Genomic DNA, 26,180 nt, shown 5'->3' with positions numbered 1-26,180 from the left:
ACCTAGCACATGAACAAATGCTGTGAGGAATTGGAGGTAGACCCATAGTTTTCCAGTTGGCAGTAACAGGTTGAATGTGCTTTTGTTATCACAACTCGAAATCCAGCATATGAAGGCACACCACTAAACTGCTCATGTGGGTGATAATGTGAAGGGCTATACTACTTTATGGAAAACATTCACGTGAATGTCCCAGGTTCCTCAATACAGAATTAGCTTCGACTTGTGCAGAAAAATATGTATTTCGGCCAATAATTTTAATCAATTTTCAGTTTGTAATTGAAGCTAATCATTCAATAGCAAATAGAACATGCAAGCTTCACGTTTTCGGAGCTATTCTAAAATCCAATTTGAGCTAATCCTTTTTTCATTGCTAGAGTGGCATATGGATCATATTAATGCAAGCGCCAGAAGGAATCTACATAAGGGTGACTGAGAACAGAATTGAAAGGTTACTTGTACTTAACACATAGTTTATCAAAGGCACCACTTTTGTGATGGTGAAGGATAGTTGGGCCCTACATTACTCCTATGGCAAATGGTCTTGTAACTTGGACAATTTGACATTAGTATTCATACAGAAAAAGGCTATTTCCCTAGAAATCTAGCCACATTCTAACAGGGGTATGTTTGCTACTGGAACTTTTTTTAATTTTAATAATTTGTATTATTTAAAATAATGATAATACAATTCTTCACAATTTACAGACATTAAGTGGAACTAATAACTTTGGATTAACAGAGGTTGAAAAAATTAACTTGTAAAGTTTAGAATTATATCTTAAGTGTTCATACAGCAATTGAGTTAGCATACATTGATGATGAAACACATTTTATGGAAGCGATGCATACTAAAATGGGATTGTTGTAACAAGTCTGCAAGGAATGAATAAGGGGGAACTAGAAAAAGAAAGATGGGGAGGTGTATGGGTAGACAGACATAAACAAACAAGAAGCAAATGGGAGGAAAGGAAGGGGGGATGGGTATAATGATTAATTTGAACAGATAATTATTACAGCAATAATAGAAATACAATACAGGCTTATAAGTGATATAAATAAATAATACATTAAATATCAGTGTATGAGTTCAGGTACCATGCGCACTTGCATTAAAACAATTGACATATCTAACAAAGAACAACCATTTAGCATTATATTTAGGGATTGTATTCATATTGTTGGCCATGCAAAGTTCCATTCTATGAATGTGACAAATAGAGTTCCACCATCCTTTGATAGAGATCGGAAGTCTTTCCAGTTAGCCGTTATACATTTCAAAGCAATATAAATGAATAAATCATATAGTTTGGCTGAGTCAGGGGGTATGTTTGTTGTTAAGGCCAAGCTTCCTAAAATTATATTTAAAAAGGATAACGGATTGCTATAAACATGATTTCGATACCTTTGGTCTCAAATGGTGTAGTGACTCTATTAACCCCAACAATCCAAGACACTATCAAACTTAACACTAAGCTCTTAGTGGGCACCCTTAAGGATCTAACATCCAAACGGTCCCCCCTTTACCTCTCTTGGTGGGGACGGATAGATACTATTAAAATGATCCTTTCTCCTATTGTACTATTCTATCTACAGCTGCTTTCCGTTCCACTTTCTCTCTCCTTTTTCAAATCTATATATTCTATTTTACTAAACTTTCTATGGGGTGTGGGAAAAAGTAAGATAATTGCCTTATCTAAACTGAAAGCACCTTATGAAATGGGAGGGGTTAGATTCCCAGACTTCAAACTATACCACTCAGCTTTTCTCTTAAAACAATCCCGCCACTGGTTTGCAGATCCTGAAATCTCTGATACCCCTACGTGGTGCACTTTAGAAAAACACTCACTACTGTAAATATTAAATGCAGTTATCAATACAAATATGTCCTTAGTAGTGAGCAAGTGTCCCCACCATAAAGGGAGAGGGAGTGAACCGCCGGGTGAAGCCATGAGGAGAAGGCCAGAGGACAAGGCTTGCACTCCTCTTTGCAGCTCTTCGCTGCATCCTGGAGGTAAGGAGCCTGACTATTGCTAACTCAATTCACACCCAGATTTGTCCACCAGGAGCTCCAGACTACGTGCCCGCACTGTAGAGGCCACCATCAACTCCCAGCCCCTCTCCACAAGCATCCGCAATGCACGGCTATGCTCCTGTATCACGCAACCCACTTCACCTGCTTACATGACCAGACACATCCGCCCAACCACAAAGCCAACAGCCATTATAACTACTTCCAATATAGCTTTCAATGATGCACTTTACCCCACCCCCAACTCTAGTGCCTCTATACGCAATGTGACTCCACTTGTGCCCACCACTACTGAAAAAGAGCCCCACACTGCAAAATCTGCAATTCTTCTACCCCCATTTTGAATGCTATTGTTCCAAATGTGATCCCACCTGTGTCCACCACCACTGAAAATGAGCCCCCAGTGTAAAATCTGTGATGTGCAATTCTTCTACCCCCATTTTGAATGCTATTGTGCCAAATGTTATCCCACCTGTGTCCACCACCACTGAAAATGAGCCCCCAGTGCAAAATCTGTGATGTGCATTTCCTCCACCGCCCCCCAGCACGACACAGTCCATGCCCCAGCAAAACACTGCCCATGTCCACCACCTCACCCACTCTTCCCACGGACCCCTCCGCAGCCATTACAGAACACCACCTCAAATGCGCCATGATCAAAGCTAGGTCCATCAATGCCCACGCTCTGGACATCCATGACCTCATAACCACCCATGACCTAGACCTGCTCATGATATCAGAAAACTCTGGCCCTGCAATCTCCCTTGCACTGCCCCCTGGCTACTCCATCACTAGACAAGATTGCCTTTCTAAAGGTGGAGGTGTAGCAATCATTGCCAAAGACTGCCTCACCATTAGAAAGGTAGAAAAATCCTTACACAACAATATCGACTACCTCCAAGTCAAAATCAACCTCTCCCCCCAGTTTACCATTGCTGTTCATATTGTCTATCGCCTAACAGGAAACTTCCAAGCCTCCCTCATCCACCTCCTATCTGACAACCTCAAAAAATACTTGAAAGCCATTCTCCTTGGGGACGTCAACCTAGGCCTCCTGGACAGCAAAGACTCAGCAGCCAAATCCTTTGACTCAGTCCTAAAAACACTAGGCTACAAGAACACCATCTTTAGCCCAACTCACACCCAGGGCAGAACGCTTGACTGGATCGCTCAGCATAACTTGCCACTCGTCCTCAATGGAAACACTCCCACCACATGGTCTGACCACCATATCATCACCTTTAGCATCCTCACCACCAGCTCCACAACTCTGACACCCCAACCCCTACCACCCTGCCTCTCAAGAAGCTCCCGTCAGCTCACCAAGGAAAGTCTACTGCCCTTCCTCCAAGGCTCAGCCTTCAGACTGCCTTTCTCTACGGACCCAGAAACTCTTGCATCAACCTATGATGTTGCCATTAAAGCAGCTATCAATTCCATTGCCCCACTTAAACCCCGTAAATCCAAACCCACCACCCACTCTAACTCCTGGTTCACACCGGACCTGCTAACACTCTGCAACGAAAAAAAGGCTGCACTTACACAGTGGCAAACGTCCCACACTGACCAAGATAAATTGATCTTTAATGCCCGCTCTACGGATTACAAAAAAGCAATCACCCAAGCAAAAGCCAAATCTTTTGAATCCAGAATCTCGGAAGCCCAATCTAACACAAAATAAATCTTTGCCATTTTCAGGGAGCTAGAGACTCCCACTCCCACCTTCCAGAACTTCACCAAAGACAAAGCCTGGTGCGATGAAATTCAAACGGCCATGCAAACCAAACCAAACTGAACTGTCTCCCAACAAAATACTAGCTACTAAACAAGCCCTGCCTAATATGCATATCGCTGTCCCACCACCGGCCTCGGACCCCCCCAACCCTTCTCCTTCAAATCCATACAGGAAAAAGACATCATTAATATAATGAAGAATATCAAACCCTCTAACTGTAAAGGTGATGCCTGCCCAGCCACTGTCATCAAGGACTGCACTGAAGCGCTTGCTCTCTTCCTGACAGCCTTTGTCAATGCTTCCTTTGCCACAGGGAAAGTCCCTGCCTCCCTAAAGGAAGCATGGGTCTGCCCCTAACAACTATAGACCCATCACCACTGTCCCTTTCCTCCTCAATATACTGGACAAAGCAGCCTACCTGTAGGTTTATCACTTCATCGAAGAGAACAAACTCCTGGGACTCCGCCAATCTGGTTTCTGCCCCAGACACGGGACTGAAACCGCCCTACTTGACCTGAAAAACCAGATGGACGATGCCAGAGACATGGGCAAACCAGCACTTCTACTTCTTGACCTATCCGTGGCGTTCGATCTCATAGATCATGACGTCCTATGCCATCACATCTCCTCCACCGCCAAGTTCTCCCCTGACGCCACAGCATGGATCACCTCCTTCCTACAAGACAGAACCATGCAAGTATTCTCTGACTTAGCCTCTGCCACACCTACCATCATACTTTGTGGTGTGCCTCAAGACTCCTGCCTCTCCCCCACCCTCTACAACATCTTTACACGACCCCTCTTCCTCATCCTTGATGCAATGGGTATCTCCTACACTAACTACGCGGACGATACCCAGATCCTCCTCACCGGCAACTATGACACTGACACTATGACCCTTAACAACCTATACAACACCATCCAAGCCTGGATGGCAGACGATGGACTATGCCTCAACTCTGACCAGACCGAATTCCTACTGGTAGGCTCCCCCGACATGCTAAAAAATCCTGACTCCCAATTTAGTCACTTCACCATCGACACCACCAAAATACCTGTTTCCGACTCACTCAAAACTCTTGGAGTCTATTTGGATTCCAGCCTATCCATGGGCAGACAAGTCAACGCATATCATGCGAAACTGATCAACGCAGTCAGGCCTTTTCTCTCCAAAGAGAACTGCACAAACATAGCCAGAGCCATCACCGGCTCCAGGCTAGACTACTGCAATGTACTCTTTCTAGGAACATCCAAAAAAAACCTGGAGAGGCTACAAGTCATCCAGAATAGTGCTCTCCGTGCAGCCCAAGGCATTGCTAAAAGGGACAACATCTCGGAGGCCAGAAAACGAGCTCACCTGGCTCCCAATAAAGGAGAGAATCCTCTTCAAAGCTCTGACACTGACACACAAGTGCTTCCACCCCACTGCTCCCGACTACCTCTCACAAAGAATCCACCCCGTTGCCTCTACAAGACCAACCAGATCACCCTATACCAACATGCTCTGTGTGCCACTAGTAAAAAGAGCTAGAGCGGCGGATCCAGCTTCCCTTATCTCACACCCACTCAAAGGAATGCCTTACCTCCCAGTATCCAAGGTGAGGCCTCCCTCCTCGCTTTCCATAAAGCAATGAAAACCATCCTCTTCTCATAAGGTCCCTCTTAGCAGCATGAATACTAACCATAGGACCCACTGCTTAAGCTGTAACGATAACTGTATTTATCCATAATGTGCCAACTACTGCTACCGCGCCTGTACCCCTCTGTAACTAAGTAACAGCGCCTCAATGCCCTTGGGAGCGCTATACAAATATAAATAAATAAATAAAATGTCTTTCGGACATCTCAGTTGGAAGGAACAGCCATCTAGAAACACCTGTATACAAGAAACTAACTGGCAGGAACAAACCATTTCTTACAACAGCTGTTAGACACTACTGTTCGGGAACCCCTAATGTGTGAGGGGCACAGGGCACAGACAAGGTAATCTTGATGGTCTAAGCTCAAATCGGTGGCATTCATTGCTGAGCATGCACATACTGAGAATAATAGGGGACACTGTGCCATTCAGAAATGGGTAACATATTTTGCCTTTTCCACACTGTGTGCCAGCCAGGAAACCATTGTGAAGCTTGGGGCATAGTAAGGCAACATTGGAGACTGCACCAGTTATACCTTGAGCGCATATTCTGATTGCCACATTTTATACCAGCCAGGAAGCCTTTGCAACTGCATGGAATCACTACAATGTCCTGGCATTACAGAAAGGATGCACAACACATTTTGAGATGCTAAAAACATAAATTGTAAGAGGATTCAATTCAACACTACAGCTAAGTCAATGCCTAGTCTGGGATACTGAATGGAAACCCTTATTGATATCTTTATGTCCAGTTCATGCGTTCTGGATGACTACCCCTATATAACACCCCTCTCTTGGAATCCTCCTGACCCCACTGAGCCAAGAAGTAGTTCTGTTTTGCAAGTTAAAAGGTTTATTTGATAATTTAAACAATATAGATATATATCACACTTTATAATAAATTAATAATTGGATATCACACTGAATCTGAGCAGTAATCAATAATGGATAGTCTGGCACTAGCACACTTGTGAATAGGAACAGAAGAATAAGGTGGTAGAGAATGCTTTATATAAGTTCAGATGGATGTAATGTTGAATGAAAATGCAATACAGAAAATACTCACAGGCCGATTCATGGAATAATTAGCGCGGCGCAAGTGGGCAAAAACGTGCGAATCGCAGTGGAATAGCGAAAATCGCAGTGCAAGTGCGAAAATCGCACGAAAAGCAGCGCACGTCGATTCATGGAAGTCCGTGCGCGAGAAAACCAGCGGGTGTGCGATAAAAAAGTGCGCCGCGCACGTTGGCGCACAGGCCATCTAACAGCGTGCGCCAGGTCACAGCGAAAATCGCACAGGCCACAGCGAAATTCGCACATAGCGCGGCGCACGAAACAAAAGTAGGCGGAACACGGGCGTAACACTCGGAATGGGGAACAACTTGCAAAAACGTGGGCGTCACGGGGGAAGTACAGGGCACAAGTGCGCGGAACGCCCACATGCTCGCCTACAACACGTATTCATGGAATAGAATAGGGCAAAAAAGCGCACGCTCAAACCAGCGCACAGGCACAAACACGACCGCCACAAGAAAGCAGGCGGTAGCGTCTCTGCGGCTGTAAGAAATGTGCGCCAAAAGGTGCGCCAACAAATAGCACCTATATACTGCCATGATGAATGTCCTATACTGTGGCCCTCCAGGACAAATGACGTGCAAAGGGGTACCCACAAACACGGACACCCGCTGACAAAAAATACGTGTGCGTGTATACCGGGGTGCGCGGGAAGTCTCACACGCGATTTCAGCAGGGTACAACTTCACGCGATCGGGCCTGGGGGAGCGGGCTATGTGTATTTCAGGGGTTCGCGTGAAGTTTTTCACGCGATCGGGCCTGGGGGAGCGGGCTACGTGTATTACAGGGGTTCGCGTGAAGTTTCTCACGCGATCGGGCCTGGGGGAGCGGGCTACGTGTATTACAGGGGTTCGCGTGAAGTTTCTCACGCGATCGGGCCTGGGGGAGCGGGCTACGTGTATTTCAGGGGTTCGCGTGAAGTTTTTCACGCGATCGGGCCTGGTGGAGCGGGCTACGTGTATTACAGGGGTTCGCGTGAAGTTTTTCACGCGATCGGGCCTGGGGGAGCGGGCTACGTGTATTTCAGGGGTTCGCGTGAAGTTTTTCACGCGATTAGCCAGGGTACGTTTATTTCAGGGGTGCGCGGGAAGTTCCACACGCGAATATACTGGCCGCATGTATTTCAGGGGTGCGCGGGAAGTTCCACACGCGAATAGCCTGGGCGCGTGTATTTCAGGGGTGCGCGGGAAGTTCCACACGCGAATAGCCTGGGCGCGTGTATTTCAGGGGTGCGCGGGAATTATCACACGCGATTTGGCTTGGTACGTGTATTACAGGGGTGCGTGGGAAGTTACACACGCGATTAGGCTGGGTGGGTCCTCACAGGTGTTCCCTGTACACCCTCCACGGCCCCTGCACGCAGCCCACAAAACAGGGGACTACCCTGCACACCTGCTCATGTCTCCCACCACCCCCACCCCCCACCATCCAGGGGCACCCTCCACCAGGCCCCCACTCATGTCTCCCACCACCCCCACCCCCCAGCAGTGCAGGGGCAGCCTCCACCAGGCACCCACTCATGTCCCCTATCACCCCCACCCCCCCGCCACCAGGGGCACCCTCCACCAGGCCCCCACTCATGTCTCCCACCACCCCCACCCCCCAGCAGTGCAGGGGCACCCTCCACCAGGCCCCCACTCATGTCCCCTATCACCCCCACCCCCCCAGTCACCAGGGGCACCCTCCACCAGGCCCCCACTCATGTCTCCCACCACCCCCACCCCCCCAGTCACCAGGGGCACCCTCCACCAGGCCCCCACTCATGTCTCCCACCACCCCCACCCCCCAGCAGTGCAGGGGCAGCCTCCACCAGGCCCCCACCCATGTCTCCCACCACCCCCACCCCCCAGCAGTGCAGGGGCAGCCCCCACCAGGCCCCCACTCATGTCCCCTATCACCCCCACCCCCCCAGTCACCAGGGGCACCCTCCACCAGGCCCCCACTCATGTCTCCCACCACCCCCACCTCCCCAGTCACCAGGGGCACCCTCCACCAGGCCCCCACTCATGTCTCCCACCACCCCCACCCTCCAGCAGTGCAGGGGCAGCCTCCACCAGGCACCCACTCATGTCCCCTATCACCCCCACCCCCCCGCCACCAGGGGCACCCTCCACCAGGCCCCCACTCATGTCTCCCACCACCCCCACCCCCCAGCAGTGCAGGGGCACCCTCCACCAGGCCCCCACTCATGTCCCCTATCACCCCCACCCCCCCAGTCACCAGGGGCACCCTCCACCAGGCCCCCACTCATGTCTCCCACCCCCCCAGTCACCAGGGGCACCCTCCACCAGGCCCCCACTCATGTCTCCCACCACCCCCACCCCCCAGCAGTGCAGGGGCAGCCTCCACCAGGCCCCCACCCATGTCTCCCACCACCCCCACCCCCCAGCAGTGCAGGGGCAGCCCCCACCAGGCCCCCACTCATGTCCCCTATCACCCCCACCCCCCCAGTCACCAGGGGCACCCTCCACCAGGCATCCACTCATGTCTCCCACCACCCCCACCTCCCCAGTCACCAGGGGCACCCTCCACCAGGCCCCCACTCATGTCTCCCACCACCCCCACCCCCCAGCAGTGCAGGGGCAGCCTCCACCAGGCACCCACTCATGTCCCCTATCACCCCCACCCCCCGCCACCAGGGGCACCCTCCACCAGGCCCCCACTCATGTCTCCCACCACCCCCACCCCCCAGCAGTGCAGGGGCAGCCTCCACCAGGCCCCCACTCATGTCCCCTATCACCCCCACCCACCCAGTCACCAGGGGCACCCTCCACCAGGCCCCCACTCATGTCTCCCACCACCCCCACCCCCCCAGTCACCAGGGGCACCCTCCACCAGGCCCCCACTCATGTCTCCCACCACCCCCACCCCCCAGCAGTGCAGGGGCAGCCTCCACCAGGCCCCCACTCATGTCTCCCACCACCCCCACCCCCCCAGTCACCAGGGGCACCCTCCACCAGGCCCCCACTCATGTCTCCCACCACCCCCACCCCCCAGCAGTGCAGGGGCAGCCTCCACCAGGCCCCCACCCATGTCTCCCACCACCCCCACCCCCCAGCAGTGCAGGGGCAGCCTCCACCAGGCCCCCACCCATGTCCCCCTGCCCCCAGGTCCTGACGATACACAATAATGGCAGTAATGGGCAGCATACCCAGCACAAACACCCAGGCAAGGATTGCATCCACCCACATAGTGAATGCAATTACATGACACAACCCCAATGGCAAGTATGTAAATGAACACATGTCCGTCACACACACATACACAATGGCTGCAAGTGAATGTCAAAACCCATATCATGACATGTATGAAACCAAAGACAAAATAACACAAGTGGAAGTAAAAATAAAAAATGTATTAAAGATTAAAAATAAGTAAACAAATCAAACATACAACTATGTGGATAACAAAATAAATGGTCCATGTCGGAGAACAAAAGTAAAAATCAAAAAAAGAAAAAGGAATACAAAAACAAATGTTGACCAAAGCAATATCAAGTAGAAGGAAAAGAATGAAAAACCATTTACACATGGTGAACACAATAATGAAAAAAAGAAAATGTTCCTTCAAAAAACAAACTAAATACAGGAATGTACCAGGGTCCATGAGCCCAACACCATAAAGGAAACCTACTACTACCTAATGAAAAAAATATATACAAAAAAGTGGCCATTGTCCGAGCGGTCCAAATTAATAAAAACAAATAAAGGAAACCTAACACTAACTATATAACTATATACAAAGGCAGCGGGCAAGTCCTGTGGCTCACTTGTTGATGTTGCTGGCCAGGGCATCATCGAACTCCATGTCGATGTCCTGGAGGCGGGACTCTGTCCTGGCCCGAGGTCTCGCAGGGATAACCCCATGTTCAGCTCAAACTCCCTGCAAGCTTCCTCGAGGCACTCAGCCCGCCTCAACGCCCGACGCATGGAGAACTCCGCCCTGACCATGGCGAGCCGCTCCTCTTCCGCCCGCTGCCGCTCCGCACCTATCCGCTGGACCAACTGCTCCCACACGGAAGACACCACCATCCCAGGGGATGCCTGCCCCTCTGATCTTGATGGCCCCGAGCCATGATGCCTCCCACGTCGAGCCCGCTGCTGCCTCCGACGCCACTGCCTCTGCCAGCACGACGGCATCCAGGCTGATGGAAAACACCGACGCCGTCGTGCACGTGCCCTGCCTGATGATGCTGTCACATCTTCCATCTGCTGGGGTCCAGTTGCTGTGTTGTCCACCCCTGCTGGACCTCCGACTCCCAACTGTGGCAGGGATGGGATCCCCACTGAGCTGGCTGCATTGGTCGGGGCAGGTCCACAGGGGGCCCTGGTGGCATCTGGGCTGGAAGACGGCAAGGAGAACGACTGGTGGATAGCCTGCACAGAGGAGGAGAGGGCCGCCACATTGGCCAACACATGCAGGAAACCCCCGAACATGGCCGATCCCAATTGGGCCACGTCGGCACGGTGCACTTCGTGATGACGTGCGTGCTCCTCCCGGGAAGCACGCACGGCATCATGAATCACAGCCGTGCGCATCGTGACCCCAATCAGGACCTTCTCCGCACGGCCAGGGGTTCCCACGTCCGCAGGTGGAGGGGAGTCAGGTGACATGGACATCCCCTCTACCTGCGGACGGGCCTGGGACGGGGCATCCCTGCTGGTGCATGGTGGTGCACTCACAGGGTCAGGGACAGCGACATGCACAGGCCCCTCCACGGTGACCTGTGCTGCCTCCTGCCCCTCGCCCTGGACTGCACCACTTGCACCAGCAGGGATGCCCCCACCAGGCCCCATGTGTGCCCCAGTGGCGGCCTCCTCCTCCTCTGTGCAAACCACCAACCTGGATGGCTCCTCACCGTCTCCCACCATAGCAGGCCCCTGTGAAAACGCGAAAACACACGGAAGACCACGCTCCTGCCCAGAAGGCCGAGTTACTGCCCCCGTGCCCCGAGCAGCCTCCCACGTGCCATCTGCTGCTGCCTGCCTGCCTGCCTGCTGCCACCGTGCCCTGCCATTTGGTGCCTGCACATCAGCCATCTGCAGGGGTCCAGTTGCTATGTCCACCCCTGCTGGAACTGAAGACTCCCGACTGGGATTACATCGCTCCACAGCCCAGCCCCAGGACCCAGTTGCCCACCCACACCTGCCTCTGGGGTTGCCATGTCGGGCACTTCCACATCTGGTACCAGTGGCAACCCCAGGCCAGAGGGGCAGAGGGGCACCAGCTTCACTGCCACCGAAGTTGGTGTCCTGGTGGAGCATGTCCTGGGGCAGTATGATGCCCTCTTTGGATCGTCCCGCGCCAGCAAGGATGGACGGGAGAGGATCTGGGCCGACTGTGTGGTTGCCATCAACGCGGAGGGGGTGGCAACCCGCAACGTCCAGAAGATCAAGAAGCGCTGGGAGGACTTGAGGTCCAGGACCCTTGTGAAGGCCCGGCGCCTCGTGGAGGGGGGCCGGGGCCGCATGAGTTCCATCCAGATGAGGGTCCTGGAACGCGTACGCCCAGCGCTCCACGCCCAGATCCTTGAGAGGGAGGCCCGTCTGGAGTTGAGCGGTAAGTGTCCAAGCATTACTGTGTGACACAGGGCATGTTGCTGTGTGCTGGGTCTATGATACTTGCCTGTATGTGTGCCATAGGCCATGTATGCATGTATGTGTGCATGGACATCATGGTAATGCATGTGCAACCAGTGATGTGTGACCCACATGGTTGTTGCATGTGTTCAAATGCCGCATGGGGACCCCTATGCAGATTTTGAACATGAGAGCATGCCAGTCTCTGTACCGGGACATGGGTGGGGGTGAGGGATGGGTGCTGATGCCAGGTACATATGTGGTAGCCATGTCTGTGTGGCTGATCTGCGTGTCTGTGACTTGTGCATGCCATGGATGCATGACACATGTGTGTGACAATGCACAGATTCAGTGAAGCAGCCAAATTGCCCTTGTATCCGCTGTGTTTGTTGTGTTTGGGGCCAGATGGATGTGACTGAGGTGAAGTGTGTGCATGTGAAAGGCATGAGCCATGATGCATGTGAGTTCCATATCATTGAATGTTTCAAGAGTCCATTGGACATGCATGGAAATGTCCATGGCATGCAGCATGCCTGTTACTGTGTGTGTTTTGCCTGGACTGACCCATGTGTTGTGGAGGGACATGATGGAAGTGTACTTTGACAGTGGTGGTCATCTGCTATTGCTACCTGTCTAGGGGACCATTGTACAGTACCCTGATGCTTGTGTTCTTTGTCTCCCTCTACGCAGCGGCTAGTGAAGAAGAGGGCGGAGACGGCGCTGTGGAGCAAGGCGGCGGGGATGCCCCCACGGCTGCAGCGGAAGGGGTGGGTGAGCCCCCACAGGGGCCTGCTATGGTGGGAGACGGTGAGGAGCCATCCAGGTTGGTGGTTTGCACAGAGGAGGAGGAGGCCGCCACTGGGGCACACATGGGGCCTGGTGGGGGCATCCCTGCTGGTGCAAGTGGTGCAGTCCAGGGCGAGGGGCAGGAGGCAGCACAGGTCATGCTTTGCGCGTGTTCTAGGCGAGCGTGTGACCAACGTCACCGTGGAGGGGCCTGTGCATGTCGCTGTCCCTGACCCTGTGAGTGCACCACCATGCACCAGCAGGGATGCCCCGTCCCAGGCCCGTCCGCAGGTAGAGGGGACGTAGAGCCACATGGGTGCAGTCGATGGCACCTAGCACTTTGGGGTATCGTGCCACACCGTAAAAATCCAGGGCGGCAGCATGCCTTTCTGCAGGTGTTCTGGGCAGGTATATGTGCCTGCGGACTGATGGGCGTGCAGTGATGATGTTCAAGACCTGGTGTAGGCAGCGTGACTGGGTGGCCTGTGACACCCCACCCACTATGGCACTTGTCCGCTGAAATGATCCAGTGGCTAAGAAGTGCAGTACATTGAGGACCTTCTCCAGGGGGCTGAGTCCTTGGGAGCACAGGGTGGGTGATGTGAGGTCATCCTCCCACTCACTCACCAGGTCCAGTATTATGTGTGGTGGAAACCTGTACCTTCCATACACCTGGTCATCAGGCATCCCGAAAAGGCTGGTTCTGGGTGTGAATATTCTGGCCCTGACTATCCTCCTCCTCCTTTGGTAGCCCACTGCCACTGCTGCTAGGAACGGTATGTTCATCCTGGCGTCTGGCTTGTTATTGTTAAAGTGCGCAAAATCATGCTTCACTGTGTAATTCACTGTCACTTGGGCACACCCTTTGCAAGCCCATGGAAACGGGAAGCAGGAGGGGTGTGTGTGACTCAAACCCAAGCATCTGAACCAAATACATTACAAGCCTGCATGTGCCCAGCCACAATGCAGCGTATGCCCACAGGAACCACGGAAGCCAACAAATCGTCCCAAAAAAATAGGGAATAAAATAAATAACAATAAAAATAAAAATAAGAAACAATCAAAAATGGCCATTGATGGGCCCGGGGGGGTTGGGGAGGCCACCCAGGAGGTCCGAGGACAGGATGCACACCAGAACCCACCTGCGTGGATCCTGGGAAAATAAAACACCTCCATGGGCTCATGGCCCACACGGCTACCCTGTTGTGGGAGTATCACTGCTGTCGCTATTATCACCCTGTGCAGTTGCATCCGGAGGTGGTTGCACTATGGGAGGCAGCCCACGCAAGGCCCTAGTCTGCTCCTCCATGGCTGCAAGCATGCGGGTGTGGTAGGTCTGGTTCTGGAGGATGAGTGTGCGGAGGTCCCCATGCAACAACTCACGGGATGCCCGGACCTCCGCCCTCGTTGCCTGCATCTCAGCTGAGAGCGTACGGGTGAGACGCTCCAGCTGCTGTTCTGTCCTTTGGTGTGTTGAAGCCTCAAGCTCAACAAGAGTCGTCCTGAGGTGAAGGAGCTCCTGCCTCAGGGCTTCCCTGTGGCCCTGGGACTCAATGGAGATGGCCTCCTGCAGAGTCGCCAGTGCCGCCCGCCTGTCCCTTTTGGACCCCAACATGTCCTCCCTGTGTGACTGGCAGATGGAGTCGGTTGCCTGCTCTAGTCGCTCCATCAGCCTTTCTGGGGGGACAATGGAAGTGGCCACCCTATCCATGGCCTGAGCCATCATCTCGGATGATGCAGCCTGTTGGGTTGCCATACCGTAAATGGATTTCTCCCATGCGGTATTGCCAGGTGGCGTACGGCCACCACGTCGGCGGGCACCACACCTGTCTGGGGCAAGGCGAACTGCGCCTTGCTGTGCCGGCACTGCCTGAGGCTGCAGGACTGCATTCCCCCTCTGATCTGCTGGCCCAGGAACAGGATCAGATGTCGCGGAGTGTGACCCTGCATCCGTAACCACCAAAGGCGTAGCTGCCAACACTGACATCCCCATGGAGGGTTCTGACCCTGGTGCAGGTGGGTGAGACAGAACAGAATCCCTCCCTGGAACACTCACCTGCGACGGCACGTAGGTCTCATCCGAATCAACACCTGAGTACAGCTCGGGGGAGGTGCAGCCAGAGACACCCCTTGAGAGCACGACCTGCAGCACTTGTGGGTTCTCCCCCACCACCACACCACGTCCCTCACTGGTGGTTGGTCGGCCCTCAGACCCCTCCTGGGTCTGCACCATCTCCACAACCCCAGCAGTATCAGGTGCGTCTTCCCCTGCAAAGACATGAAAACAAAGAAATGGAAACAGGCATTAGCACCATGGCACACAATGAGGGCTGAGAAGCAAGAGAACCAGTACTTGATTGACACATGTCCCACATGACTAAAACCCTCCCATGCATGCACCCTCACTGCGTATGAAGTGCAGGCAAATGGCACACACTGATGACACCAAGATGGTAAATGAACACATTTTCTGCATGCTGCCTGGCAGTGGCATCACACATTGGCCTGTGATTGCCAGGTGAAACACACATGCCATCACACAGATGGCATGTACCATTGCTATTGAGTGAAGATGGAGAGGAGGGCAGCACCTATTCATTCAGTCCAGTTCCCGCATGTAATTGCTTTTCTAATTCTAACAGGTCAGATTTTTCACCTGGAGCTGCCAGTCTGAAATGGTCCAATTGCACAGGGACATGTGTGTACAAATGATATCCAGGTAACAGTCACTCCACTTCACCATAGCCATGTCAGACATGTGACTAGTGGACAGCGACATGGCTAGTAAAAGTGGGGGAATGCAAACAATCTGACTGAATGAACAGTGAAAAATAAGCAACAATGTTGTGGCAAGGTGACACTTCAAGGGCAACTGACGTGCAGTTGGGCTAGATGTCTACTGTTGGCAGAAGGGATACTGCTATGGCCAAATGCAGCTGCGCAGGAAGTATTGCATGAAGCACATGGCTGACCCATACGACTCAGGCGCACACACTCTCACCTGGCACACAAACAGAAGCCCTCACACACACACCATGCACATGGATGACACACACATGCATGTGCACTCACCGGACAATGCCTCGTAATCAGCCAGATCTCCCACGCCTTGGATCTGTTCCTCCGTGACGTAGGTCCCAGCGACTGACTCATGTGGAGTGAGTTCCGTGTCTACTACTGGAGACCCACCTCCAGTCACTAGAGTTGCGGCATGACTTGAGGCCAGCTTACTCTTTGCCCTGCGCTTTAGGTCATTCCAACGCTTATAGCAATCATTGGCTGTGCGCCTCACGATTCCAAGGGCACTTACGATGTCCGCAACGGTCTGCCAGTGTGCCTGGCGTTGTGCAGGTGTGGTCTTGGATCCTGCAACAATGACCATCCCGTTGTCATGTCCGGACACATACTCGACAAGTGCATTCAGTTCGTCATTCGTGAAGCTGGGCTTCCTGGACGGGCCGGACTGTGTAGCCGTGTCTGGGGCATCAGCCTGTGCCGGACGAGCACTCTTCCTCTTCCGCTTGGAAGGTGGTGGTGATCCTGAGTGTCCTGCGCCGCTCTGGACACTAGGGGCAGGAGCCCTGGTGGACTCTGTATCAGGAGTGTGGGATTGCACACTCAGCATGGGAGTTGGTGCAGGCATTGGCTCTAGTGTGATGGTGTCAGGGGGAATGTCAGCAGCATGGACTAGGACCGACACTGTCCTGGCTGGGTGTGTGAGGGCTGGGGTGGATGGAGCCGCAGCTGCCCCTGCAGCCTCTCCGCCCTGCCTCCTTGGTGCAGCAGATGACCTTGCTGCCCCAGATCCACGTGGCATGATTGCTGACCTGGAAGTCAGCCATGGAGTCAGCCAGGTCTGGTGCCACAATGGGCTGGTCCAACAAGGGCTGAGCATGGATGGTGTCAGCCACATCAGCCTCAACGGGAGGGGGGGAGGGGGGGGTTATGGGTGCCCGTGACTGGTCCTCCACACATGGGGGGACAGGCTCACCCTGCAAGTTACGACCACGTCCCCTACCGGATCCACCACGGCCACCACTTGTTGCTCTTCCACCTTTGCCATCCTTACAGAATCCTCGCCTCCCAGCCATGGCACTGATGTTAATGTGCGTATGGGAGTGGATGTAGACTATTGTCCTGGGCAATTGGGGGTCAAAGGGGTTGGGTACCAGATGGTAATTGTACCCTAGTGCTCTAGCAAGGCTGAATGTAACCCCTGGGGAAAGATGACGGGTCACGCAACGCACAGGAGGCCCAAAAAAGGGAGATGACGTGCACGCAACCCCTCCTACACCACGTGTGCAGAAAGAAAAACCTGCACTACGCTGTGGCACCCAGTAACACAAGAATGAACGTATGCGTGTCACACGCAGCCTAGAATGACCTCTGAAGGGGTAGGCTACACACGGGGCAAGCACAGATGTTAGATACGTGCGAGACTCACCATCTGCCTGGTAAACGAGCGTGTAAAAGGAGCACGTTTGGTTGGCAACACCCCCGCCAAAACAAGATTTGTACGCTGTCTGAGGAGACAGGACAACAGTAGAAGGGAACACTGTTTGAGGGAACAGGCCCAGGTAAACCAGTAAAAGAGAAAAAAGAGAAAAAGCTGTCAGAGGTAACAGGGAATACGAACTTGAAATGCCGTGAAGTAAATCGCGTGTGAAACGACAAGAAGTACAGAATTCACCCACTCGCTCTCCACGAAAAGCACGTACAAGGACAACGTGTTCTACACGTACCTTTTATACAGGCCCACACGTCCAGCGTCACTTACGCGGCGTGTACGCGCTAGGGCCATTTCCACCAATTACATGCTTTGTCACTTCTGCGTTTAGGGCCATTTCCACCAATCACACGCTTTGTCACTTCTGCGTGTAGGGCCATTTCCACCAATCACACGCGATTACACTCTGACGTGCAGTCTTTCCACGTGTGCTCTGTCATCACGTGCTGTGTGGGAAACACCTGTGCGGGTCACGTCACAGACGCGCTTACGCGCTGAGGGCCTTTCCTCAGTTTTCACGCTGACGTGCAGGATTTTCACGTGCCAAATCACTCCGTACCAAGCTGGCCACGCGTACGCACACGGAATACCACGCTCCTGCCCGGAAGGCCGAACTACTGCCCCCCAGAGCCCGAGCACGCTCCCACCTGCTGCTGCCTGACTGCCTGCTGCCCCTGCACTGCTGGGGGGTGGGGGTGGTGGGAGACATGAGTGGGGGCCTGGTGGAGGGTGCCCCTGGTGACTGGGGGGGTGGGGGTGGTGGGAGACATGAGTGGGGGCCTGGTGGAGGGTGCCCCTGCCCTGGTGACTGGGGGGTGGGGGTGATAGGGGACATGAGTGGGGGCCTGGTGGAGGCTGCCCCTGCACTGCTGGGGGGTGGGGGTGGTGGGAGACATGAGTGGGGGCCTGGTGGAGGGTGCCCCTGGTGACTGGGGGGGTGGGGGTGGTGGGAGACATGAGTGGGGGCCTGGTGGAGGGTGCCCCTGGTGACTGGGGGGGTGGGGGTGATAGGGGACATGAGTGGGGGCCTGGTGGAGGGTGCCCCTGCACCGCTGGGGGGTGGTGGGAGACATGAGTGGGGGCCTGGTGGAGGGTGCCCCTGGTGACTGGGGGGTGGGGGTGATAGGGGACATGAGTGGGGGCCTGGTGGGGGCTGCCCCTGCACTGCTGGGGGGTGGGGGTGGTGGGAGACATGGGTGGGGGCCTGGTGGAGGCTGCCCCTGCACTGCTGGAGGGTGGGGGTGGTGGGAGACATGAGTGGGGGCCTGGTGGAGGCTGCCCCTGGTGACTGGGGGCGTGGGGGTGGTGGGAGACATGAGTGGGGGCCTGGTGGAGGGTGCCCCTGGATGGTGGGGGGTGGGGGTGGTGGGTGACATGAGCAGGTGTGCAGGGTAGTCCCCTGTTTTGTGGGGTGCCTGCAGGGGCCGTGGAGGGTGTACAGGGAACACCTGTGAGGACCCACCCAGCCTAATCGCGTGTGTAACTTCCCACGCACCCCTGTAATACACGTACCAAGACAAATCGCGTGTGAGAATTCCCGCGCACCCCTGAAATACACGTACCCTGCTGAAATCGCGTGTAAAACTTCCCGCGCATCCCTGAAATGCATGCGCCCAGGCTATTCGCGTGTGGAACTTCCCGCGCACCCCTGAAATACACGTGCCCAGGCTATTCGCGAGTGGAACTTCCCGCGCACCCCTGAAATACACGTAGCACGCTGGGAGACATGAGTGGGGGCCTGGTGGAGGGTGCCCCTGGTGGCGGGGGGGTGGGGGTGATAGGGGACATGAGTGTGGGCCTGGTGGAGGATGCCCCTGCACTGCTGGGGGGTGGGGGTGGTGGGTGACATGGGTTGGGGCCTGCTGGCAGGTGCCCCACAGTGCTGGGGGGTGGGGGGGGTGGGAGACATGAGTGGGGGCCTGGTGGAGGCTGCCCCTGCACTGCTGGGGGGTGGGGGTGGTAGGAGACATGGGTGGGGGCCTGGTGGTGGGTGCCCCTGGTGGCTGGGGGGTGGGGGTGCAGGGGGACATGAGCAGGTGTGCAGGGTAGTCTCCTGTTTTGTGGGCTGCCTGCAGGGGCCGTGGAGGGTGTACAGGGAACACCTGTGAGGACCCACCCAGCCTAATCGCGTGTGATAATTCCCACGCACCCCTGTAATACACGTACCCAGCAAAATGGCGTGTGATAATTCCCACGCACCCCTGTAATTTAAGTACCCTGCCAAATCGCGTGTGATAATTCCCGCGTACCCCTGTATTACACGTGCCCTGGCTAATCGCATGTAAGACTTCCCGCGTACCCCTGTAATACACGTTCCCTGGACAATCGCTTGTTGAACTTCCCGCGTACCCCTGTAATACACGTTCCCTGGACTATCGCGTGTTGAACTTCCCGCGTACCCCTGTAATACACGTTCCCTGGACTATCGCGTGTTGAACTTCCCGCGCACCCCTGAAATACACGTACCCTGGCACCCTGGCTAATCGCGTGTATAACTTCACGCGTACCCCTGATATGCACGTTACCCGCTTTGCGTTCCTTGTTTGGCAGCCCTGTAAACTGGTCCTTGGTTAGCGCAGCCCTTTGCGATGATTTAGCGATTTTGATGGCTTTTCCTTGCGCGAGGGCGTTCTTGGGGGCGTTACTGGCGCTGCTGCAGGGTCGCTGCGATACTCTGCGCCACGGCTGGTTTGGGAGCCTAAAATCCATGAATACGCTGTGCGCGGAAATCGGTTTTAGCGCACGTGCCTGGCGCAGACAATCGCACGCGGACACTCTGCGCCAGCCGCTTGCGACACTTTTCTGCGAAATTCTATGAATTACCCTGTCAATATGATTTCAACAAAACAATGTAATCACTTTTCTCTGGCAATTCACCCCCCCTTTTATGCAATGCAAGGAAATGGAAGCAAAGCACACAGTTCTCAGAAATGCAATCAACTGTAATTCAGTTCACCCCAGCAAGCTTAGACTACAGAAGTTGGAAACACAGGCCCAAAATGCTTTTATATGTGCAGGCAATGAAGTGAAAAATATGCTAAAATGCCCTCTGGAGGTTCAGGGTGAGTGGTATCAAGTTAATATTAGTCCAGGCTCACTTTAGCAAGGATCTAGGAGTAACTAGCAGGTTAAACGAATTTTTGGCAACTGAAAGCAAGAAAACTGCTGTTTTCACACGTTGAGAAATTTGCAAATCGCGGCAAATTCGCGAGTGCGTTTTTCGTGATTGCGGCAAAAGTATCGGGGGTAGGAATGCTGAGATTCTAAGCTTTCAGAGGAAAGTTACCGCAAGTCTCTAGGACAAACGGTCACGGAGATATGAGCAATTAAATAAAGGTAGTTTTTCGGATTTGGAATGTTAAAATTCAAAGTGACAAATGCAGCTTGCAACTAGAAAATGACAGGTGACAGCTTTACAAATGACAGGTGGCAGTTAGGAGGCAGTTCTACTTAGATTAAAATAGATTGAATTATATTATTTTAACTAAGAGATTGGTTCTGCACAGTCTGCTAGGTACTCACACTATATTCTTGAATTAACTGTGCCTCGCCACAGATCTGGTCAGGTTCTAGACTGGACTCTGGTCTGGTCTCTGCACTTCACAGTGATCTGGGTCAGCTCTCTGGTTCTGCTAACAGTGGTCTGGGTCAGCTCTGCTCACTCTCTAGCCTCTCTGGATTCTGGAGATTGATGGATTTGAAGTCTGAATCTCTGGATGTGGTATGGTCCGGCAGAGCGCGTTGCAGCAAATGGAATTGAATGTCCCTATCTGTCCTGTCTGTCTGCTTTTATGTGTTTTGAAAATGGGTATGTGTGCAGCATCACTAAGCTCTACCCCTCTCCACTTGTCATTGGCCACTTCATCCTCTTCCACTTGATTGGGGGAATGAAATGAAGTGTCATCATGATGAGGTCTGTTTATGGTACAGAGAACCCACCCCTGTCAACTTTACACACAATCTATATTTTGACCCAAAAGACCTATTTGCACAGGTACACATTTGTTTAAAATTGCATGCACCCATCACATATCACAGGAGGTATACCCTGTCCAAATCTGCTCTTCCTGGGAGCTTGCATTGAGAAATGGCAACATATTTCACTTTTTGGACAGCTTACCAATATCAGATTCTTACTCAAATTTATACACATGTGCGCAAGGCATGCAGGCATTAATTGATGAAGTAACAGACTTTTAACTTGCATACATTTTAAGTAATACCCTCTTAACTGCTAGTTTGCCCCCAGATCATGCCACCGGTTCTAAAAACCTCTTAAAATGTGGGCAGAAAAATCACAAGAATTATGGTATCATTTAAATAATTATGACAAGTCCGTACTATGAGTTATTCATCTTTTTCTAAAACCATATTCTGGCTACAGGGATGTGGTTTCCCCCCAGCACAAGGTTGAATTTCTGGTTTTTCCAGTTCTGCCAAGCCAGCTTGCTCTCACAGGCAGTGCTCCTCCCCTTTCCTTCAGGAGGAAGCTACTTTTACAGCCCCCGTAATAAAACATTTGCCTGAGTTAGGACAGGTCTTTGTTCAATTTCCTGCAGAGCCCAGGTAATTCAATCAGAGAAGTGTCATATCCCTTTTGGTGGGAGCAGCAAAAGGACAGCTAGGCCTGGGAACACAGCTGTTGTGCAAGTCTCATCTCCTGTCGGGGGTAGCTGGTGGGCAGAATTCAGTTCCTTAAGCCAGGCCCCAGCTAATGTCACTTTTGTTCCCCAGTTTAAGTCAAGACAATTTTGTTTACATATGCAGCTAGGATGCTGATTCTAAGTTTAAAACTATGACATTTGAACAATTGCAACCTATGTGACACTCAAAAGTAGGTCACTCATTTCTTTTAAACATTTAGGTTTTTAGTGTCTTTCAGTCCAAATTTACTTAAACTGCTGAAATCCACAGCTCAGCCAGTCTTGTTATAAACCTTCAAGTCACTTCAGAATATAACTTTACATTGGATCCACCTTTCAGTAAGTCTTGCCTTGGCATGTTTTGGGTTCATCTATTCAGTTTTACACATATAAACAAAAATCTGGTGTTGTTTTAAAACGCCGGCTTTCTGATAGTGGTGAGTACTGGTACTGCACCCATTTTTGGGATTTAAGAAAATGAATTCCCCACAATTCTAGGTTGCTTTTGGCAGTCAGCATTGCCATTCCCAATGGTTTCAGGCTACTGTGTGGGTAGTCCAATGGTGGTTTTAGGCAGTGCCCTTCTGTGCCCATAACATCGGCGAGTGGCAGCCTATTCTTCATGCACTTCCCTGGCCATTTTCTGGGAAGCTCTGGTCATCATGATGTTTTCAATGCCAGTACTGCACAGTTTTTGAGGTAGGGCTCGGATGTATTGGTAAAAACATCCCACAAAATATTGCCCCCATTTCACAATTATGTATTTTCAAACCTCTCACTTACATTCGTCTTTTAAAATAACATCACTTGATGAATAAAGGGAATTTGTCCCTTCTCCCCAAGGGGGAGCGACCGCTTTTGGGACTAGGAAGGGACTACGCTTAACCCCTCCTAAGGGGTAGGGCAAGTAGGATCCCATGGAGGTGTCCCCCTTAGGGGACAATGAATCCCCAAGCAAGGGTTTTATTCCACCTCACTATAACACAGAATCCCACGTGTTTGTTGGCTGTATGTGAATTGAGCAGGGCAGTAATGAACTGGGCCTTTTAGAAATTGATGGTTTGGTTTCTGACCTGACCCCACTTTATTATTTTCCCTGCCTTCTCCATAACTGATGGCAAAGTCCTGTCAGGCGGAGACCGGAGGAACTGATGCTAAAACTCCAATGGAGAAGAGCAGAGAGAAGTGAGTCATGGTTACACAACAGGCTGAGAGGCTGCCTCCCCCGATTAGAGCAACTGTTGACCCCTTATGAGGGAGTATAGCACAAGGGCAATGTGCTTGTCTTGGAAGCAAGATAACAGTGAGCACCATGGTTCAAAACCCGGTCCCACGCTTGGAGGCGGACTCCGGCATGACGAATGATATAAGAAACCAATTCATGATTTTTATGAACAATGATCCCATACCATTCCAGGAAGTAATACCCCCCAGCTTAGAACCAAGATAGCCCATAAAGGAGTGAGCAAACTGAAACTACAAGAAGAGTTAGCCAATCTGAGAACAGAGGTACTCCATGAAGGGGGGAGTGAACAAAAATCACAAAAAAGACTGTGAAAGTGAATAACCCATGCCTGGCTGAGAACTGAGACACCCTATGAAGGGGTGAAGAATGCAATGAACCACAAAGGGAAAAGAGGCCCAGTATTCCTTGCCAGGCTGAGAACAGTGATAGCTCCCAAATGGGAGAGAAATCCAACAACCCCAGTCAAACGAGGAAAGGAGACCGGCCAAAAAGCAGCAAACATACAAATTATCTGTAGGTGGGGTGAATGACATTGTCATTTAAAAGACAGAAGTAACCAAGTAGAAAGAAGTGATTTTCCCAGATGGGAAGAACACACACATAGGGGGTCATTACGACCCTGGCGTTAAGGGTTTAATGGCGCCGTAAAAGGTGTCGGTGCCGTTAAACCCTTAACGCCTGATTACGAGGTCCCTTTCCGGGACCCGACCTTAACGGCTGGTTTTACCAGCCGTTAAAGTAGGGTGCCGCAAAGGGACCTCCGTGCTAATTACGGTACCGCAATTTGCGGTACCGTACTTAGCGCCTTCCCCAGTCCCATTGAGCCCTATGGGGCGAAAATGGGAATGGGGAAGGGCCATGGTAAAATGGGGAAATACCGCCCCGCCAACCTTGGAATTGGGCGGTATTTCCCCATTCCACCATGGCGGACTCGTTACAACACCGGCACCAACCATGGTGCTAATAGCGCCATGGTTTAGCGCCAGGGTTGTAATGAGGGCCATAGATCCAAAGTTTGGCCCACAAGCAGGCAAATTGCTAGAGGTAATAACATTTTTGTGATGGCCCGGATCAAGCACCCCAGAAAAAGAGAAACACTCAGACATTAGAAAGTGTACATCCAGGACTATAGCCTGATTAAGAACCAAGAACATTTGGATGGGGTCAGAAATCAGTCACCATTTCCCAACTAAAGTGGAGTCTATTTCCCTAGGCTACGTTTGATACGTTTTGTGTTAGTGGTAGGGACAGGTGCTGGGTTCAATTAGAATCAGACAGAGGATGGACTTTTGGTATTAGAAAACATACCGATGAGCACTGATGATTTTCTTTTGAGCCTATAGAGCCACCATCGCAGAGGTAGGGATAGTAGGGGCATGATTTCCTTTAATAAAAATGACCCAGGTCAAATATGTCGTCTTGTCAATCTCCTATGTCTGACTCTGAAATTTTAGGAAACTTGCGGGCCCACATTAAGGCTGCCTGGGCATAACTTAGTGTTAAGGATATGTGTTTTTTTCTTTTTATTGTTAAAGGCTACTCTAAGAATGTGTACTGTTTCCAAACTGTTGTGTGTTCACTGCTTCCAGGGGGTTTCTGTTTTTTTTTTCTTTGTTTTGGGAATGATCTGTACTGTGACTTTCTTTGTACTCATTATTTTATTCTGCAACTTCTGATGAGGTGGTCTGTGGGACATTGAAAGCTAATGCTTTGCTCCACCTCTGCATAATTCTATTTTTAGTTGGTCCAAAACAAGATATCAACACCGGCTTTTTATGTGGGTGGGCAGTGTGTACAGTGATTACGTTCTGGAGCATAGTGCTGTCCTGCGTAACCTCTGTCAGTTTTGATACATGAGCTTCAGACTTCATGGTTGAGCACAGCTTGACATTTCAACCCACTACTGTGGATTCCTGTGCAAGACAGGTATGAACTAATGAGCTGCCCAGTAGTAATAGGTTTCCCATGGAGACACAGGATTGTCCCTCTCCCCTTTGCACTCTAGAGCTCGGTTGTATCTTCCTTTGAGGTTGTGGTGAAGGATCCTAAAGCTGAGATGGGCATACCTGCAGGTCAAAGCATTGTACTATGAACTAGTGTCTTACCTGTTCACCATTACTATAAACAATTCTAGGGCCGAGGTACTGGAGATCAGTGGATTATAAGGGAGATAATGCTAGGGGTTATCGGGGGAAGTACAATCACTTAAGCCTTATAAACTGATGGAGGAGTCCTTGTGGGATAATTCCCCTCTCAACCCCACGTCATTGCCCGCGGCGCAGCCAGGGGCTTTTACTTGTGTGGGGGGGTTGTTGGGGGAAGGGTCATCATCCCAAGTGATAATGACCCCTTCCAATGGACGTAAGGCTGTTAGCACATGGAGATGTGCAACAAATAATACACGTGTTTTGTGCAGTGGTGGAATTAAATGAGCACAGACACGTAACTTCTAATGTTAAAATATCAGATTATAGACTGCATTCTGATTGGCAGAGAGGAGGTCTCTAATAGAATCTGTCTTTTTATATTTCATGCATTACTCGTCTATAAACAAGGATTGTGATTTTAAGAAGACTCAATGATTTCTGAACCATTTCGTCCAGATATACAACATCCTTACATACTCTCAATAGTTTTAGCACCTTGTACTGTATACTACACCTTTCACAGCATGCATGCTTTCTCTACAATGCATCAGAATTGCAGCAGCCAATCTGAATTAGCCCTCGAGTATAGATTTGTTTTCATAATTGTTCATCACCCTTGTACAATCATTTTATTGCATTTTTAATAGTGCAGCACATTACAATAAAATAAATGTGAACATGTCATGAGCTTAACATAGTCAACTAGTTTGTGGAAGTAAATATTTGAGGTTGAGGGGATGGCAGTACATAGGATGTTACAATAATATATCTATAACAGTAAAGACTATT

At 51.6% G+C, this 26,180-nt stretch overlaps 1 protein-coding gene across 3 annotated transcripts in view; it reads left to right on the top strand.

Moving 5' to 3' along the window:
* The window catches only part of XIRP2 (xin actin binding repeat containing 2), a 1,616,993-nt gene that overhangs the window by 1,553,487 nt on the left and 37,326 nt on the right, over nt 1-26,180 (top strand). The gene's annotated exons all lie outside the window — the stretch shown is intronic.

The sequence above is a fragment of the Ambystoma mexicanum genome, chromosome 9 (genome assembly GCF_040938575.1).
Source record: "Ambystoma mexicanum isolate Mex_15411 chromosome 9, UKY_AmexF1_1, whole genome shotgun sequence".
In the NCBI taxonomy this organism is placed as follows: Eukaryota; Metazoa; Chordata; class Amphibia; order Caudata; family Ambystomatidae; genus Ambystoma; species Ambystoma mexicanum.
The sequence above is the reverse complement of the archived record's forward strand: the minus strand, read 5'-3'. Positions and strand labels throughout refer to the sequence as shown.